General features: G+C 40.0%; 1 long non-coding RNA gene across 3 annotated transcripts in view; it reads right to left on the bottom strand.

Annotated features, from left to right (window-relative positions):
* Positions 1–20,336, bottom strand: part of LOC138755196 (uncharacterized) — a 334,189-nt gene that overhangs the window by 70,186 nt on the left and 243,667 nt on the right. For all 3 annotated transcript variants that reach the window (XR_011352102.1, XR_011352103.1, XR_011352101.1), the window contains 2 exons: positions 13,104–13,219; positions 11,132–11,184 (listed from right to left, as the gene is read on the bottom strand). This is a non-coding gene — a long non-coding RNA (uncharacterized lncRNA). The remainder of the gene's footprint in view (positions 1–11,131; positions 11,185–13,103; positions 13,220–20,336) is intronic.

The raw sequence follows: 20,336 nt of genomic DNA, 5'->3' as shown, positions 1-20,336 counted from the left end.
ACAAACTCTTCAATACAGAGAGAAAAAAAAACATGAGTCCCTGCTTGAGTTTGTTGTTGAGGAGTCTGATGGTGGAGGGGTAGCAGTTGTTCCTGAACCTGGTGGTGGAAGTCTCGTTTCCCTATACCTCCACAAACTGCTGAGGAAGTAGAGGTGCTGATGTGCTTTCTTCTCGATGCCATTAGTGTGTTGGGTCCAGCAAAGATCCTCTAAGATACTGACTCCAAAGAACTTAAATTTGCTCACCCTCTCCACCTCTGATTTCTCCAATGATAATTGAATCGTACACCTCTGGTTTCCCCTTCCTGAAGCCAACAATCAGTTCCTTGGTTTTGGTGACTATGAATCTTCTATGGATATAAAATATTCTACAATAGTGCAAGCCCTTTCTTTCTTCTTTACACAATATTAATTCTAACACTATTGATTTTACTTGATGCATTTTAACTTTAATAGCAACATTTTTTTTACCAAGCACCTTTAATGTAGCAAAATGGCTTACCAAAAAAAGGAATGCTAATGCAAGAGTTTTAAAAGTTTCTTAAAGGATGAAAGAAAGACTGAGAAGTTCAGAGTGGGAGAAAGATCTGTCACTCATGGCAGTTAATGACGTGCAGGCAGTGGAGGACAAGTCAATCGATCAACACCAAACAACTGTCCATTAAAACAATGACTAAATAACCAAATACAATCACTGATCATAGCAGGTACTCTATTATTAACCCTTTTAATTAAGCAATGTTGTTACAGTGCCAGTGACCTGGGATCCAGCACTGTCTGCAAGGTGTTTTTCCATGATTGCGTGGGATTCCGCCAGGCACTCTGGTTTCCTCCCACCTTTCAAAATGTATAGGGGTTGTAGGTTAATTGGGGTGTTTGGGTGGCACAGGCTCGTGGGGTGGAAGGGCCTGTTCCCATGCTGTATATCTAAATTTTATAAGTTTAAAATAAACTATTAATGTAAATTGCTGGTGTAGTACAATTTTATTCTTGACATAGTTTCACGATAACCAACAGAAAGTTATTCAAAGGTCGTTTCCAATGACTTTTGCAAATATTTAATGATTTTTTTATGAGCATTTGGACTTGAGCAATGTTTGGTGGCTGAAGAATTCAATCACGCGTGTCCTGCCTTGGTGCAGAACAAAATTTGAATTATTTTTGAGCCTTATTAAAAATTTTGATTCAATGTGTTTCTTTTAATAGTGACAAATTTTCTTATGCATATAAGACCCTATTTGATATAGTATTTGATTTTCACAGCAGTTGATTTGTGCATCCCAGTTCTTTCTCAAGCTTTCCCAAGAAATACCAAAATGGAAGGGCCTGTCCCACTCTGTCCAGCAGAGGACACTGTTGCACCAGGTACTGCTCAACAAGCACGGCATCTCAAAGAAACTAAGGCCAAAGAAGACAGAGGTCCAGACTCTGATCCTGGGTATACATATATGGTGCTCTCCATAATGTGGGGAACAAAGACACATTTTTCCTTTACTTCCACCTATGCTCCACAGTTTTAAATTTGTGATCAAAAAATTCACATACACATTTTATTCAAGGAAATCCAGGAGATGCTGGCAAAGAAGCGAGCTGCCCACCAGACTCACCTTACAAAGCCGTCCTGGCCAGAGAAGAAACAAGCCTTACGTCGCGCATGCAGCCATCTTCAGCGCAAACTCTGGGAGATCCAAAATGAGTGGTGGACTAGCCTCGCCAAGCGAACCCAGCTCAGCGCGGACATTGGCGACTTCAGGGGTTTTTACAAGGCTCTAAAGGCTGTGTACGGCCCCTCACCCCAAGTCCAAAGCCCGCTGCGCAGCTCAGATAGCAAAGTCCTCCTCAGCGACAAGATCTCCATCCTCAACCGATGGTCAGAACACTTCCAATCTCTTTTCAGTGCCAACCGCTCAGTCCAAGATTCCGCCCTGCTCCAGCTCCCTCAACAGCCCCTAAGGCTAGAGCTGGATAAGGTCCTCACCCGGGAAGAGACATATAAGGCAATTGAACAACTGAAAAGTGGCAAAGCAGCAGGTATGTATGGAATCCCCCCAGAGGTCTGGAAGGCTGGCAGCAAAACTCTGCATGTCAAACTGCATGAGTTTTTCAAGCTTTGTTGGGACCAAGGAAAACTGCCTCAGGACCTTTGTGATGCCATCATCATCACCCTGTACAAAAACAAAGGCGAGAAATCAGACTGCTCAAACTACAGGGGAATCACGCTGCTCTCCATTGCAGGCAAAATATTCGCTAGGATTCTCCTAAATAGAATAATACCTAGTGTTGCCGAGAATGTTCTCCCAGAATCACAGTGCGGCTTTCGCGCAAACAGAGGAACTACTGACATGGTCTTTGCCCTCAGACAGCTCCAAGAAAAGTGCAGAGAACAAAACAAAGGACTCTACATCACCTTTGTTGACCTCACCAAAGCCTTCGACACCGTGAGCAGGAAAGGGCTTTGGCAAATACTAGAGCGCATCGGATGCCCCCAAAGTTCCTCAACATGGTTATCCAACTGCACGAAAACCAACAAGGTCGGGTCAGATACAGCAATGAGCTCTCTGAACCCTTCTCCATTAACAATGGCGTGAAGCAAGGCTGCGTTCTCTCACCAACCCTCTTTTCAATCTTCTTCAGCATGATGCTGAACCAAGCCATGAAAGACCTCAACAATGAAGACGCTGTTTACATCCGTTACCGCACGGATGGCAGTCTCTTCAATCTGAGGCGCCTGCAAGCTCACACCAAGACACAAGAGCAACTTGTCCGTGAACTACTCTTTGCAGACGATGCCGCTTTATTTGCCCATTCAGAGCCAGCTCTTCAGCGCTTGACGTCCTGTTTTGCGGAAACTGCCAAAATGTTTGGCCTGGAAGTCAGCCTGAAGAAAACAGAGGTCCTCCATCAGCCAGCTTCCCACCATGACTACCAGCCCCCCCACATCTCCATCGGGCACACAAAACTCAAAACAGTCAACCAGTTTACCTATCTCGGCTGCACCATTTCATCAGATGCAAGGATCGACAACGAGATAGACAACAGACTCACCAAGGCAAATAGCACCTTTGGATGACTACACAAAAGAGTCTGGAAAAACAACCAACTGAAAAACCTCACAAAGATAAGCGTATACAAAGCCGTTGTCATACCCACACTCCTGTTCGGCTCCGAATCATGGGTCCTCTACTGGCATCACCTACGGCTTCTAGAACGCTTCCACCAGCGTTGTCTCCGCTCCATCCTCAACATTCATTGGAGCGACTTCATCCCTAACATCGAAGTACTCGAGATGGCAGAGGCCAACAGCATCGAATCCACGCTGCTGAAGATCCAACTGCGCTGGGTGGGTCACGTCTCCAGAATGGAGGACCATCGCCTTCCCAAGATCGTGTTATATGGCTAGCTCTCCACTGGCCACCGTGACAGAGGTGCACCAAAGAAAAGGTACAAGGACTGCCTAAAGAAATCTCTTGGTGCCTGCCACATTGACCACCGCCAGTGGGCTGATATCACCTCAAACTGTGCATCTTAGCGCCTCACAGTTCGGCGGGCAGCAACCTCCTTTGAAGAAGACCTCAGAGCCCACCTCACTGACAAAAGACAAAGGAGGAAAAACCCAACACCCAACCCCAACCAACCAATTTTCCCTTGCAACCGCTGCAACCGTGTCTGCCTGTCCCGCATCGGACTTGTCAGCCACAAACGAGCCTGCAGCTGACGTGGACATTTACCCCCTCCATAAATCTTTGTCCGCGAAGCCAAGCCAATGAAGATTGTAGACATTTTGGTTTGATCATGTAGAAATTACAGTATTTTTTATATATAAACCACTCATTTCTGGGACATTTGGCTTTAGAGGTCTTTGTGATCACACAGTTATGTTTAATTGCTTCATTGATGCAGGTACAAGAGAGCTTGGCTTACTTCTAAGCTTTGATCTCATTTGTAATTATCATTTTTCAACACAAGTTGTGCAAATGAAAATCAAAGAAGCTATTATTAAGCTGAAAAGACAAGAACAAAATAGTAAGAGACATTGACCAAACCTTAGGATTACCAAGTTCAACAGTTTGGAACATCATTAAGAAGAAAGAGCATACTGGTGAGCTCAGTAGTCGCAAAGGGTAGGCTAACAAAGGCCTCCACTGCTGTTGACAGAAGAATTCTCATGAGAATGAAGCAAAATCCCCAAACATATGTTCGACAGTTTAGAAACACTCTACAGGAGGCAGGTGTGGATATGTCATTGACTTCATGAACAAGAAGACAGAGGCAAACTATGGCAAAGCTGGTATGCTTTGGATCTTGGGCAGTTCCTTTGCACCGCTACTCTTCACTCTTACTGATACAAGTTAATCTTGGTCTCATCTGTCCACAAGACCTTTTTCCAGAATTCCAGAATTCTGTACAGTAAATAGCAGGACAGTGAAATCTTGTAGTGCAAATCCTTATATAAGGTGGTAAAAAGCATGTACTGTATGTGGGCATTTTTCAATTAGATCATTGCAGGTCACGTCTGGAGGACCATCGCCTTCTCAAGACCTTGTTATATGGCGAGTTCTCCACTGGCCACCGTGACAGAGGTGCACCAAAGAAGAGGTACAAGGACTGCCTAAAGAAATCTCTTGGTGCCTGCCACATTGACCACTGCCAGTGGGCTGATATCGCCTCAAACCGTGCATCTTGGCGCCTCACAGTTCGGCGGGCAGCAACCTCCTTTGAAGAAGACCGCAGAGCCCACCTCACTGACAAAAGACGAAGGAGCAAAAACCCAACACCCAACCCCAACCCACCAATTTTCCCCTGCAACTGCTGCAACCATGTCTGCCTGTCCCGCATTGGACTTGTCAGCCACAAACAAGCCTGCAGCTGACGTGGACATTACCCCTCCATAAATCTTCGTCCGCGAAGCCAAGCCAAAGACATTGAGTATAAAAGTCAAGAAGTCGTGTTGCAGATGGATAAAACTTAGGTTAGATTTCAGGCCACATTTGGAGTATTGTGTTGCTGTATTACAGGAATGACATAGAGGAGTTGGAGTGGGTGCAGGAGAAATTCATTGGGACACTGCCTGGATTAGAGAGCTAGAGACAGAAGTTAGACAAAATTGGATGATATTCCTTGGAGCATCAGAGGCTGAGAAGAGACATTATAGAATTTTATAACATTCTGAGAGGTAGATATTCAGAGTCCTTTTCCAAGGATATAAATTTCAAATGTCAGATGGTACAGCTTTAAGATGGCAGGGAGAAAGTTTAAAGGAGCTTTACGAGGCACGTTTTACACGGAGAGTGGTAGATACTGGATCTGGCTCTCACAGGGATGGGGGAAGCATACAAGATTGTAATATTTAAGGGGCATTTGGACAGGAACATGAACATGCTGAGAATCGAGGCATATTGACTATGTGCATCCAGATGGAATTAGTTTAATTTGGCATTATTGTGGCAGACATCATTAACTGAAGGGCCCATTCCTGTGCTGCACTGTCTTATGTTATATGTACTGCTTGTGACATAGTGAATAGTCATATTACAAAATATTGTGTAAACTGAGCAGTAGGAGAAGTGGCAGTGATTACAGCTGGGAGTTGAGCCAGATTGTAGATTGGGAAAACTTTAAAAAGCAGCAAAGGGCCATGAAGCAAACAATAAAGAAAGGGAAGATAGCTTAAGAAAGTAAACTATCATAAAATATAAAAACAGTAATTTTTTAAAATAATTCTACAAGTTACCCTACTTAGGAATAGACCTGGCTTTGACTCTATCCTATTTTTTTTTTCATTTTAATTTTTAAAAAATTTTTCACACTATGAACCATATTGACCAAAATACACACAAACATTTCCCTCTTGAATATACACAGTGTCATTTTCTCCCCTTTCTCCCCCCTCCCTTCCCTCCCTCCTTACTAAACGTTCAACATACACAATACAATAAACCGATTAAACAAGGTAATCACACAATGAAAATAAACAAAATAATTCATCTACTTTTACTCACTGGGTCAGTTCATTTCACCTACTTTCATTCCATCATTTTAGGGGGTGGAGGTCCGTGGTAGGCTCTCTCTGTTGTGTTCCATGTACGGTTCCCAAATTTGTTCGAATAATGTGACTTTATTTTTTAAAAATTATATGTTATTTTTTCCAATGGAATACATTTATTCATTTCTATGTACCATTGCTGTACTCTCAGGCTCTCTTCTGATTTCCAGGTTGACATTATACATTTTTTTGCCACAGCTAAGGCTATCATAATAATTTTTTTTTTGCGCTTATCCAGTTTGAGGCCTAATTCTTTACTTCTTATATTACTTAGAAGAAAGATCTCAGGATTTTTTAGTATGTTGCTTTTTGTGATTTTATTTAATACCTGATTTAGATCTTCCCAAAACTTTTCCACTTTCTCACATGCCCAAATTGCATGTACTGTTGTTCCCATTTCTTTCTTACAGCGAAAACATCTATCTGATACTGTTGGGTCCCATTTATTTAACTTTTGGGGCGTGGTGTATAGCCTGTGTAACCAATTATATTGTATAATGCGTAACCTCGTGTTAATTGTATTTCTCATAGTTCGGGAGCATAGCTTTTCCCATATTTCATTTTTTATCTTTATGTTTAGATCTTGTTCCCACTTTTGTTTGGGTTTACAGCTTATTTCATCATTCTCTTTCTCTTGCAGCTTGATGTACATGTTTGTTATAAATCTTTTAATTATTATTGTGTCTGTAATCACATATTCAAAGCTGCTTCCTTCTGGTAACCTCAGCCTGCTTCCCAATTTGTCCTTTAAATAGGTTTTCAGTTGGTAGTATGCAAACATTGTACCGTGAGTTAGCTAGGAGAAAAAAAAAACACACAAAATACTGGGTTGGCAGCTTAAAATAGAACAAGCTAAAAGAACAGTATTGCCATCAAGGAAAAAGGACAAACAAATTACATATAATCCAACAGAGATCAATGAAAACTTTAAGGAATTTTACGAGCAATTATACAGAACTGAGAACGAAGGGAAAGAAGACAAAATAGATGAGTTTCTAGCTAAAAGTGAACTACTGAAATTGCAAAAAGAGGAGCAAAACAAATTGATAAAACCATTTGAAATAGAGGAAATACAGGATATATTAAAAAAGCTACCGAACAATAAAATGCCTGGGGAGGACGAACTCCCAAAAGAATTCTATAAAACATTTAAAGAGTTACTAATTCCTCCTCTCCTGGAAGTAATGAACCAGATTGAAGAAACACAAAGCATGCCAGATTCATGTAAAATAGCAATAATTACAGTAATACCAAAGACAGGGAAAGGTCCACTAACACCAGCATCATATAGACCAATATCTCTACTTAACTCAGATTATAAGATAATAGCAAAACTATTAGCAAACAGATTGACTGACTGTGTACCAAAAATAGTAAAACTAGATCAAACTGGATTTATTAAGAAAAGACGAACAATGGATAATATCTGTAAGTTCATTAACTTAATCCATGCAGTACAAGGAAATAAGACGCCAACAGTGGTGATTGCTTTAGACGCAAAGAAAGCCTTTGACAGGGTAGAACTGAATTATTTATTCAAAGTACTACAGAGGTTCAACCTATCAGAGAAAGCATTATATAAGGGACCATTGGTGAAGGTGACAGTAAATGGATATATATCGAACCAATTTAAATTAAGCAGGTCAACTAGGAAGGGATGTCCACTATCTCCCTCACTGTTCACTTTCACTATAGAACCCTTGGCAGAACTGATAAGAAAGAAAATAAAATAAAAGGGATAAAAATAAAAGAGAAGGAATATAAAATCAGTCTATTTGCAGATGACATCATAGTATACTTAACAGAACCAGAATTATCAATAAAACGATTCTATCCTATTGAAGAAATTATCCAGGGTTTGTTGCCTTCCCTGCATATTCCTCACAAGGATCATTTCACAGCCACTAAGCTTCCTCATTCACAGAAAATAGCTCCATTTCCGAATCAATCTGTGATTCTTATGTTTCTTTCGACTGGGATCTCTTGCTTTGATATCATTGGCTTTCACACAAATGAGGAGTTGTTTAACGTATGGGATTGTGTGTGAATGCGCGCGCGCACGCACGGCCTCCTCCATATTGGTGAGACCGAACATAGAACACTGCACTCTGTCTATGGATCCAAGCCAGAACTCCCAATAGCCAAACATTTCAATTCCCTTCACCATTCCCACACAGGAACTTCATTGGCCTCATCCATTGCCAGGGTGAGGCCAAGTGTAAACTTGAGGAACAACACATCATATTCCTCCAGGATACCCTCAAACCCAATGGGATGAACATCAATATTTCCAATTTTAGGTTACCCTCACCTCTATCTGGTTCCTCTGTTTCCATTCCTTCTTTTCTTACTCCTGTTCTTAGTTCTCTAACCTTTTCCACCACCAACCCCCCCCCCCCACCATCATAGTCTCTTCCTCTACCTGTCCTTCCACCTCTCCCACCTTCCATCTAATATCCTATCATCTGAACTTCCCTGGATTCTTTCTCCCTCTTCTTTTCCCCCCTGACATAATTTATATCACCTCTCCTTACTTGAGACTCAATAACGGGTTCCAACTTGAAACAATGAATGTCCATTTCTCTCCATGGATGCTGGCTGACTCGTTGTGTCCCTTTGCATTCTCACTGTTTGCTCAAGGTTCCAGCACATGCAGTTTTTGTGCTTCTCTCTTCCATTCTTGACTGTCTATTGGGTGTTTTGATTGCAGGCAATCTTGACAACTTTGAACAATCTGAGCATATTACGGCTATGTGTTTGTGAAGTCTACATGGAGTGGCCTAACAATGTCAAGAACTGCGTCTCCACTTAAAGTTGAGAAAACTCCATTTGCTTTCAATTATAGGTGCTTTGGTTACAATTCAAAGGGTTGGTATTGCTCTTAAACTGAGGAATTTGATGTGTTTCTACAATTGAGTGCAAGAGCATATGCAACTGCTAAAATCTTGGATGGGCTCCCACTCTGAGGAAATTGAATCTTCCCCAGTACTGGAAGGTTGGATGTACTTCTGTAATGGAAGAATTTTATGCACTGCTCTGATCAACAAATTGGATTTTTTTTAGTGGAGGAAATGAATATTTGCCTTTGGAGGAACTAGATGTGCCGCTGATAAAGAGATTGGCTATACTCTTATAATTGATTGTACATGCTCTTATAATCAATATACAATACTTGCCTTCATTAGCAAGGGCTTAGAATTCAGGCACCAGGTCTATATGGTGCTACATTATTAAATATTTCTTATCCACAGCTGAGCATTGTGCACCTTCCTGGTTGCCGCAATATGGGAAAGATGTGATTGCACTGAAGAGGGTCACAGGAGGTTCAACAGGATGTTGCATGGGATGGAGAGTTCCAATTATGAGGTAAGACACAATGATTGACGCATACAAGTCACCCCTGAGTTAAGAATGCCTGACTTATAGACAGCTGTACAGGTGAATGAGCTCCCATATCATGACTAAATTCAAAAGACCAATGCAAGTATGTTTGTTCATATAAACATCAGAGCTAGTTTCCTCCCTCTCTCAACTTTTAGTAATTATTTTTTCAATATTTTATGTGCTTTTGATGTAATCTGTTACAATACTGGATGCATGGTTACAATATCAAGTGATTTTGTGTATTTTTGAACTAATGTACAAAATTGATTGCAAATCTGGAACCTCTTTGTTTCCCGTGGAGGACATGTTCAGAATATGAAAGGAATAGTAGATAGGGTAGATAGTGACAAATGTTTTCTTTTATTGGAGATATCCATAACTATGTACTATGAGCATAGGATTCAGGATTTCCTCAACTCCAGCTGGCCCTCAGAGAGCTGGAGGAAATTCCTCCACATGGTTTTTCTGGTTAAACTTTTTATTATTGGCAACAGAACCATCTTCAACAATAAAGAGTTTAATCATCCATTCTGTAATGCTGTCACCATCTACCTCCTGGGAGACAGGGTTGACCAGAAATTTACCTTGACTAGATTCATTCATGCAGTGGCCACAGAGTATATCAGGCACTAGCAATCCTGTGCTGAGTGACGTCCTAACGCCTTAAAGCCTTTCCACTCAAGGGTTTTAAAGAAATATTGGGATGCATAGCGGTTAGCTAAACGCTGATAGAGCGCCTGTGACCAGGACCACTGTTTGAATCCTCACTGTCAGTATAGAATTTGTACATTTTCCCTGTGTCTTCATGGCTTTCCTCTGGGTGCTCTGTTTTCCTCCCACTGTTCAAAATGTACAAGAATTGTAAGTCAACCTGGTGTAATTGATCAGCACAGGCTCGTGGTCTGAAAGGGCTCGTAACCATGCTGAATGCCTAAATTTAAAAATTGTTTCTTGCGTGGCCGAATGCAGTTTCAGCATCACTCAGTAAGCTGAATGCCTTCCAAGCATCAGCGCAACTGAATGACGGCACCATGCCATTCTGAAGACTCCCTCCATTTCTATCCTGACATTGAGTGGGTTCTGTCTGGGCTGTTTGGAGAGCTGAAACATGTCATTAAACCTTGTGCCATATGTTTTATGTTTGAGTTCCTAAATTTTAGAGCAGAGCCTGATTGCGATCAGCCTAAATCTACAAACTACCTGTTGAAGTCCTTACTTGTGCTCTCTGGAACAGAAATAATTTGTGTCCTTTGCTGTACTGATAACTTGCACCTGGGGGTTTCCTTCCTCATTCCCTGCCCGTAGGTCACTCATGCCTGGTCACTCACCAGATTCCAGAAAAAAGAAAGGCACAGGATGGGGAAATGGAGAGAGGATAATCAGTGATGGGGTAGTAGGTCTTGGACAAGTTTCAGTTAAAAGATAATACAGTTTGTAAATCAGAAAAGATTATCAATGAGGGGAGTGTGGACTTGAGGTGGGTTAGGAATGAGAATACAGGTTATGCGCCGCTTAACATCCACTCAGGCAACGTTGACTGTATAAATATGTCGATTGACCGTGGTCTCATAAGGTTATAATGGAGTTCAAAAATCATGATCAGAGAATGGGACGTAGCGGACGTAACTGGAGGTATGCAACGACTTCCTGCATACAACACGTGTATCTTTTGTATATAAAGGCTCATGTATGTAGGTACTGTACCTTCTATCTATCATGGCTCCCAGACGCAGCAAAACCAGGGCTAGTGATAGCAACTGCAAGAGGCAAAGGAGAAGTATTGATTTGGAAGTGAAACAAAAGGTTATTAAACAATACAAAGGTGGAAAAACAGTGAATGCTATTGCTCATGATTAAAGCAACCGACAATCATGACGATCCTTAAAGACAAAGAAAAAATTCTCCAATCTGTTAAAGGATCATCTCCACTGAAAGCTACAAGGCTAACGAAAAAGTGAGAGGGACCAATTTCAGATATGGAGAAATTCCTAATGACGTGGATTGAGGACCAAACACAAAAGCGAGTCCCTCTCAGCACATTGACAACCAGTGGTAAGGCATGAAGCTTGCTCCAAATGCATGAAGAAAATTCAGGACCCGACTATGTTATTGAGTTTAGTGCTACCTCTGGGTGGTTCAGGTGCATCAACATTTTTCGCTGCATAATGTGAAAGTGAGTGGTGAGTCTACGAGTGCTGATGTGAAGGCAGCAGAAGAATTTGTTGAAATCTTAGATAAACTAATTGTCGAGGGAGGTTATTTTCCCCAGCAAATTTTTAATATGGATGAAATGTCATTATTCTGGAAGCGAATGTCTGAAAGGACTTTCACCCATAAGGAGACTAAGTCAATGCCAGGCTTTAAGACTTTTAAAGTCAGGGTGACAGTGTTGTTAGGAGGCAATGTTGCTGGCTACAAGTTAAAGCCATTTCTTATTTTGCATAATGAAAACCCCAGAGGTTTCAAGCACATTAACAAACATACCATACCAGTTTATTACAGGAGAAATAAAAAGTCCTGGATGACAAATGTTACAAGATGCCCTTCTTGATTGCTATGCCAGTGAAATGGAGAAGTACTGCTTGGAAGAAGGCCTACCTTTCAAGATTGTATAATTGTAGACAAAGCTCCAGGACATCCCCCTTTCATTGGTGACTTCCACCCCAACATCAAAGTGGTGTTCCTCCCACCAAACACCACCTCTTTAATCCAGTCAATGGATCAGCATTCAAGGCCTACTACCTGAGGAGGACCTTTGCTCATGCTGTAGCTGCAACTGATGACACTGGCAAGACACTGATGCTGTTCTGGAAGGAGTACATTTTCCACTGCTCAAAGAACCTTGCTTGGGCCTGGGATGATGTCATCAAAGATGCATGAATGGCATATGGAAAAAAGTCCTGAAGCGGTCGGTATGTGCATGAATTGAAGGGATTTGAAAATGATGATGAAATTGAAAGGATTAATAGTGTTCTTGTCGCATGGTAAACAACAACCTGAACCTAGACATAGATGATGAGGACACTGAAGAACTCCTAGAGGTGGTTCCTGAGGAACTAACAAATGAAGAATTGCTGGAGCTAGAGCAAGAGTGAATAGCTGAAGAAGAGGCAAGGGAAAAAGAAACTGCAGAAGGAGAAGAAGAACAACAGGTATAGAAGAGGGTCACTGTTAAAGGGTTTAGCCAAATTCTTTGCAACCTTAACAGCTTGCTGAAGAGATGGGCCCAAACACTGAATGCTGTTCACTGATAGAGAGAAATGCTCATGCAGTGTTTGTTACATATAAATAAATTTTTGAAGAAAAGAAAAAAAAACTAGGTAAACAACACTGGACATATTCCTGCAGAAGCCTACACCTCCCCAAGATGAGCCTCAGCCAGGTCCTTCAGGCATTACTGAGAGGCAGTTCATCAATGGAGGTTATTCGACCTGAAACTGTTCCAGTGGAGCCCTATGAGGAAGTTGAGAACAGTGATGTGGATGATCCTCTTTGTTAAAGTGTTTACATAAATTTTTTAGAAAGTGAATAAAATATTAAACAGGTTAATTTATCATTAGTTCAATATCCCATATAGCTTTGCTAAATATATACAGTAATATGGCATTTGCACAAAGTCCACATCGTATAACACCCAATTTCACAGAACGTTTCATGGACATGAAGCAGTGCATACCTGTACATCATCTTCAATGACTTCTGTATGTAATCTGGCTGCAGGGTCCAACATTATCTAAATTTGTCTCTTCTGGGTGTGATGAATCATTGAAGTTTGTTCTTAGAGGCTAATTGCTGCAAAGACAGGGAGAAGTAGTGAGTGTTAGGTCTGCCATGCATGGAAGTTAGAGGCTGAGTCTTAACCTTTTGGAAGTTTATTTTCTTCAGTCTTGCTGAGTGAGCCCCTGACAGCAAACACAGCCCTTAAAGAGATCAACCTAAATGGCATCTAGCAGAGATCAAAATGGCCCCCAAATGCAATATGGTCTCTGCTGGCTTGGACGACAAGTAGCAATTGCATAATTTCATTATTTATACTCTGGTTTCATTGACTAGCTGGTAATTCATGGAAGCTATGATGTCCACATGAGACAAGGAATGCCAGCAGGGGTGTGGGATATGATGCAGCACTCTGACATATTAAGCATTAATCCTAATGAAGAGATCATTAACCACCTTCAGAGTTGTACTGCCTGGAGCAGTGTGAAGCTTGTGGAAGCTGCAGTTCACTAGTTTCATATGCAGTGGTGTATTTACATAAATTAACCCCAAACCTCTTCAGACACCTTCTTATTTGTCTTTGTCTTGTTTAACTCACGTGATGAGCCTCTCAAGTTTGATTCATTATTTTAATGACACCTGACTTTTTCTGTCCTCTGTGCAACTTGGGGGTTTTTTTGTACTACATCCTGGTATCGATTCACTCTCTAGCCAAATTAATTTAATACCACCTGCAATACTTATTAGCATTTCCTCTTGGACTTCGACCACATGTGCTGAGATGCAACTCGTTCGTGTCCCTCCTGCCCAAAACAAGTCCCTATTCCCCACTAAAATGAAGCTGTGTCTCTTACACCCACAGGTTAACCTGCTTATCCGATTATTTCAATATTCACTGGCTGAGAGCACTGGGAGCTATCAGGATATTACTGTTTATAAAGTCCTGATTTAAACCTTCCTCCTTAGCTTCTGAAACTCTAGCCTCAATCCTTTTCTTCCCGAAGTCATTGATTCTCACATCTGGAAGAGTAGGAAGTGAAGCATTCCTTGCACATATGTTTATTCCGGACAAATAAGACATTGTTGAGTTTCCACACCATTCAGGAATTACAGGCAATAGGCCACAGCTGTCCCATCATTTTGCTTTAATGTCAATCTATTTGCCATACAATTATAAATATCTCTTATGATCCATGGTTTACAGCAGTTAGCACCTCCTTTCCTCTCACCAAACTCCCTCTTCCACTCTTAACAAGCCATTGCATTTAACAAATACTGTCAGTTCAGTGCTTGTCCAGTTCTTTCTATGACAATATTATTATTGGCTATTCTAATTGGGTATTTGGAATTACAGACACAATTATTTGTGTGGTTTATATGTGCAATTGAGGATTGGATGTGCTTATGAGACAAGAAATAGAAGCAGGAATAGGCCATTGGAACCCCAGTGCCTACTCCACCATACGACAAGAAGTAAACTTTACCATAAACTTCTCTTATTCAGCTACCTCAGCGCCACTTCCCTGAATTTTCCTGGTTTCCATTAATATTCAAACATCTGCTAATCTATAACTTGAATATACTCAGTGACTAAATATTCACAGCCCTCCTAAGTAGAACATGTCTAGCTATTTCTTCCTTAAGGAGAGCTTCAAGTATTTTCCCAATTACAGAAGTTAAACTAACTGGCCTTAAAATTCTTGGTATTTGTCTACATACCTTTTAAAACAATGGTGTGATCTTTCGTGCCTTCCAATCTGCTGGGGTCTGCCCAGAGTCCAGAGAATTTTGGTAAATTATGACAAACGCATCTACTGCCATTTCTTTCAAGACATTGGGATGTATTCCATCATGATTATAGGACCTATCTACCTTCAGACCCACTAGTTTGCTCAGCTCTACTTCTTTAGTAATAGTGATTATATCAAGGTCCTCACCTCCTGATGAATCCTTCACATCTCTCTTTTGCATATTGAAGGTGTCGTTCATTGTGAACTGAGTAAAACAGTTGTTCAAATCTCTGGCCATTACCCATAATTAAAGCATTACCCAATATTAATTCCTTTTTCATGTTTTCCAAGGGACCTACTTTCAATTAAACCACTCCTTTCTGCTTTATATACTTATGAAAAAATTGCAATCTGCTTTGATCACTTGTGCTAGTATACTTTCATAATCTTCCCTTTCTTTATTGCTTGCTTTGTGGTTCTTTGTTCTCCCAAAGCTTCCAGTTTCCCACCACTCTTGTTTTACTTTGACGACTTCCTTTGTTTTACCTTAGCTTAAGGTTAGCTCTCCCTTTACCAAACCAAATCAACACAGTCCATGGAAGGCAAGTCATGTTTGAAAAATTTGCTTGAGTTACTTTAAAATTGCTTTACAATTCATAATACAATAAAACTCCTGGTATCCAGAACCTACGGGGATTGGTAGATGCCAGATAAGTGAATTTCCTGGTTACTTGAGATTGTGTGTTGCGTGGATTGGTCAATTGACCACTAGGGGGCTCCAATTTTAAACCTATATTTTTAACCTATTTATTTTCCATGAATTGCTTGAATTCCAGATAATGGGGATTTTACTGTATCACACTTCCTCTTGTACCATGAGTGACATATTAAAGAATGCCTTTTGGACATCTAAATACACCATATGCATAAGTTCAACTCTATTGACTCTGCTTGCTGCATGCTCGAGTAACTCAAGCAAATTGGTTAATCATGACTTGCCTTCCATGGACCTTGTTGATTTGGTTTGATTATGTTAGGTTTTCCTAAATGGTTTGGTATTTCTTCTTTTAATTATTGACTCTGGCATCTTGCCAAGTGTTAAACAAACTGGTCTGGAGTGACCTGCTTTTGACCTTCCTCCTTCTTGAACAATCCACAAGAATCTTCCCAGAATAAGAGTTTTGAAAAAACTCGAGTTTAATAAAGAACCTATAAACATGATAATCTAGTAAATGACTTAAACCATATCATATACATAATGTACATAAATTGTAAATCAAAAACATAACTATAATTCTTTTCTTATCTTATCTACAACATTAAATCTAGGATTGGATTGAATTAATAGTTAACACATTCTTCACAAGAAATGTATTTAGATAATATTGAAAAGGAAAAAAGATAACCCTGCCCCCTCACTGGGAGGGGGAAAGTAAAACAAAAACAATAAAACCTGAGACTTTCTTTTAAGGTAAGTTGTAAATAAAATTCCCTTATAAAAAGAAAGGGAATTTATACTTCTCAGACATTATCTTCATCTTTTGTAAGATGACCAATGTTTACAATTCTCAATTAAACACACATTTATCTATTTGCCTCTAAATAAAAAGACCCCCCCCCCTTATAATCAAACCCCTCCCTCCAAACAAGGTCAACTTATATGTATAATAAACATATGAATTGAATGACAACATCCAGAAACTAGACAGTGCATCTCCGGAGAATCCAAACACAATTCTTTAAGCCATCTCTGAAGCCATTTTCTTTAAAACCCTAATCTGTAGGTCATCAGGTTCTGGCAACTTGTCTGCCTTTAATTCCATGAGTTTTCCTGCACATTGTCCTGAATGACTGGAAGTTTTACAGTGTTTTTCCACACTACTTGAAACTAGTCCATGCCTTGTCAAGTGTTTCATGATCGTGAAGTAGGAGTGTGTTTGTTGCATGGTGCAATAGTTGGCTGTTGTGATTAAGAGGCTGGATGTTCTGCTTTTAAAAAAACCCAGTGTGATTGCATATTCTTTTATAATCAAAGGACCAGTGCTCAAGTGAATTGAACAGATTTGTTTCTACTATCTAGAAACTGGAAGAGCTTTTCTCATCGAGAATTTGACTGAGCACAGATGATTTAGCAGGTTGATATTTTTGCTTTTTTTTTCCAGATGTTAATTGTACTCCTGTAACCAAAGCAATACATGCACCATTCCAATCCAAACAAATCAGTCTTTCAGTAAAAAAAGATTGGATGTGCTCCTTTTATAAAAGCTTAGACTTTCTAAAAGGTGTGTTTGAATGGGGTTCTCTAATTAAAGGCTTGGATGTACTTCTCTATTTGACGTTAGATTTGTTGGTCCAACAGTGTAATTGCACGTGCTTGTATAAGTAAGGGATTGAATATGGTACTATAATCAAGTCTTGGAAGTAATGCTTTAATCATAAATATGATGAGATTGTGTAAATTGGGGATTAGTTTTGCTGCTTGATTGGTGGAATGCTCTAATGATGCAGAAATTGAATACAATGCAGTAGTAAGGCATAGATACTCTTTTAATAAACTTGCTGGATGTATTCCAGTGATGCAGAGTGATACAATATGATGCTTGAGGATTATAGGTTTTGTTTCATTCCGATTTCCAGCTACAACATTGTCTTTTTTTGAATTGTATGACTGAGATAATGTTATTTCATTGGTGTCTTCTTTTGGATGAGGTGCAAAACTGACTCTTATTCATTTAGTTATACTCAAAAGATCAGACAGAACTATCTGATTAATAGAAAATTATCAGAGTATCCTTAACAACATGCAGCAAAAGATTTAGTCTTCCATCCCTCTGTGCATAAATTGGCTACTGTTGTTTTTTTTAATTAGTGCTGAGTGAAATATCCAATATAACGGTTAGCGCAATGCTATAACAGTACCAGAAACCTGGGTTTGACTCTGGTACTGCCTGTTAGGAGTTTATAAGTTCTCTCCGTATCTGTGTGGGGTTTCCCCAGGTGCTCTGGTTTCCTCCTACCTTTCAAAATATACAGAAGTTGTAGGTTAATTGCGGTATTTGGGTGGCATGAGCTCGTGGGCCAGATGGGCCAGTTACCGTGCTGTATCTCTAAATTTTTTAAATCCACATCCTTCTAAATCTGCTCACTTAATTTTCAAATGAGACACACTTTTTCTGCCAGTGAAAATTTCTCCCATTTGATGTTTGAACATGCTCTGCCTCTCAAATTTCCAATGTAAAATGGATTCAGATAACAATGGTGAAATTACAAGCCAAAGCTTGTAGAGCAGTGGTCTCAACCTTTTTCTTTCTACTCACATACTACTTTAAGTATTCCCTATGCCATAGGTGCTCTGTGATTAGTAAGGGATTGCTTAAAGTGGTATGTGGGTGGGAAGAAAAAGTTTGAAAACCACTGTTTTAATCACACCTAATTGACTCGTTATGCCCACAGTTTCATAACTTCAAAGGAAATGGGCCAATGACAATTTTTCTCAAGCAAAATATTTCAGTAACAATTGGGTCTAGAGCAGTGATTCTCAACCTTCCCTTTCCACTCACTTACCATCTTAATCAATCCTTTACTAATCACAGAGCACTGATGGCATAGGGATTACTTAAAGTGGTATGTGAGTGGAAAGAAAAAGGTTGAGAACCACTGTTGTAGAGGGAATGGATTTGTTTCTACAATCCAAGGAAGGTGTTGGCTTCTCTAATGAATGGATCATTTGAAATTTGCAAGTTCTGCCTCTAAAATCAAGGGTCGGAACCCTCCACTGGCAGAGTTGTAATCAAGATATTGATAATTCTCCTCTAAGGCATTGGATATACTCTTGTAAAAAAGGTTCATGCCTCATCTATAGAAAAGGGATGTTCTAACTAATGAGAAACACAAACACTGCAGATAATGGAATCTTGAGCAAACAATGAAGATCTGGAGGAACTCAATGGGTCAGGCAGCATCCGTGGGTAGAAATGATCAGTCAATGTTTCCGGTTGTAACCCTTTATATTGTTCTTTCTTCTGGGGAAATTAGAAGTACTCCAGCAATAGAGGAATTAGAGAATAAAGGCATTAGAGAATAAAGAGATTTGATACAGGTATGTCAATAAGGGAAATAAGGCAGATAAACTTCTGGCATTTTGATCTCTCCTCCCTGTCAGATTAGATCCTATGGCTGCGAGATCTGGACTGTCCTTCCCTGACCTTCCTCCCTTCTTCTCATTTGAGATGCTCCCTTAAAACTTGGTCAATCTAAACATGTAGATGTTCCTGTCTTACCTTTTCCTTCAGTAATTTTCCATCGTTTTTCATTTGATAATCTTATTATCAATTACTTTGGAATTATTTGGTACATTCATTGCACTAAAATAACTGCTATGCTCAATAGTCTAAATGCAGTCTCATCTGGAATTATAGGCAGCAGTGATGTTTCCTCAAGTTGGATTTTCCAAGTTCAGGGGCTGGATTTTTAAAAAAAAAAGCAAAAACACAATGCTGGTGAAACTCAGCAGGTCAGGGGACTGGATACCCTATCTTCAATAACTGAGTGACACTTCTGTTCTTGAGTGCTCTGATGTGCTACCACTGACATGTGACTCGATATGCTCTCATTGACATTTTGGAGGTGTTCATACAGATTTATGATTACATTTCTGGGAGGCATAGTTACCATAGCAGTTAATACAATAATATTACAGTGCTAGAGACTCAAGTTGGAATCCACTGCCATCTGTAAGGAGATTGTTCATTCTCCCTGTAACCCACATGGGTTTTCTCCAGGTGCTCTGGTTTCCTCCAAACCTCCAAAATGTATGGGGTTGGTAGGTTAATTGGGTGGCCCGAGTTTCATGGGCTGGAAGGACCTTCTACAATGTATTGTTAACATAATTTAAAAAAACCTCTCTGTAATCAAAGGATTCAATACATTTCACTTTAATGAATTTAAGGAAGCAGTTGTGCATTCTCATGAAGAACATACCAGTACCTGAGTTTGGAAAATTGAGGTTCAGAATGTGCTTTAATCAAGTTATTGATAGGGGAAATGGTAAAACTATCTATAGTTAACAGGCAGGGTGTGCAGATGTAATCCTATGATTGGATGATTGTGTAAAAATTATGGATAAAAGAAGCTTTGATCAAGAGGGTAAAAGGGTCAGGCTGATGTAGAACCATTGAACAATACAGCATAGAAGCAGGACCTTCAGCCCATCTAGTCTGTGACAAACTTTTATCCTGTCTAGTTCCATTGACCTGCATCTGGAGCATAAGCCTCCTTAAATGTCAAAATTGAGCCGGCATTCACCACTACAGCTGGCAGTTCGTTCCACATTCTTGCCTCTCTTTATGTGAAGAAGTTCACCTGTATGTTTCCCCTAAATATCTCAATTTTTTTTACCTTTAACTGATGTCTTCTAGTTCTTATTTCACCTAATCTCAGTGGAAAAAGCCTGTTTGAATTTA

This window comes from Narcine bancroftii, chromosome 2 (assembly GCF_036971445.1).
Source record: "Narcine bancroftii isolate sNarBan1 chromosome 2, sNarBan1.hap1, whole genome shotgun sequence".
Lineage (NCBI taxonomy): Eukaryota > Metazoa > Chordata > Chondrichthyes > Torpediniformes > Narcinidae > Narcine > Narcine bancroftii.
Note: the sequence above shows the minus strand (reverse complement) of the source record. Positions and strands in the feature narration are given on the sequence as shown.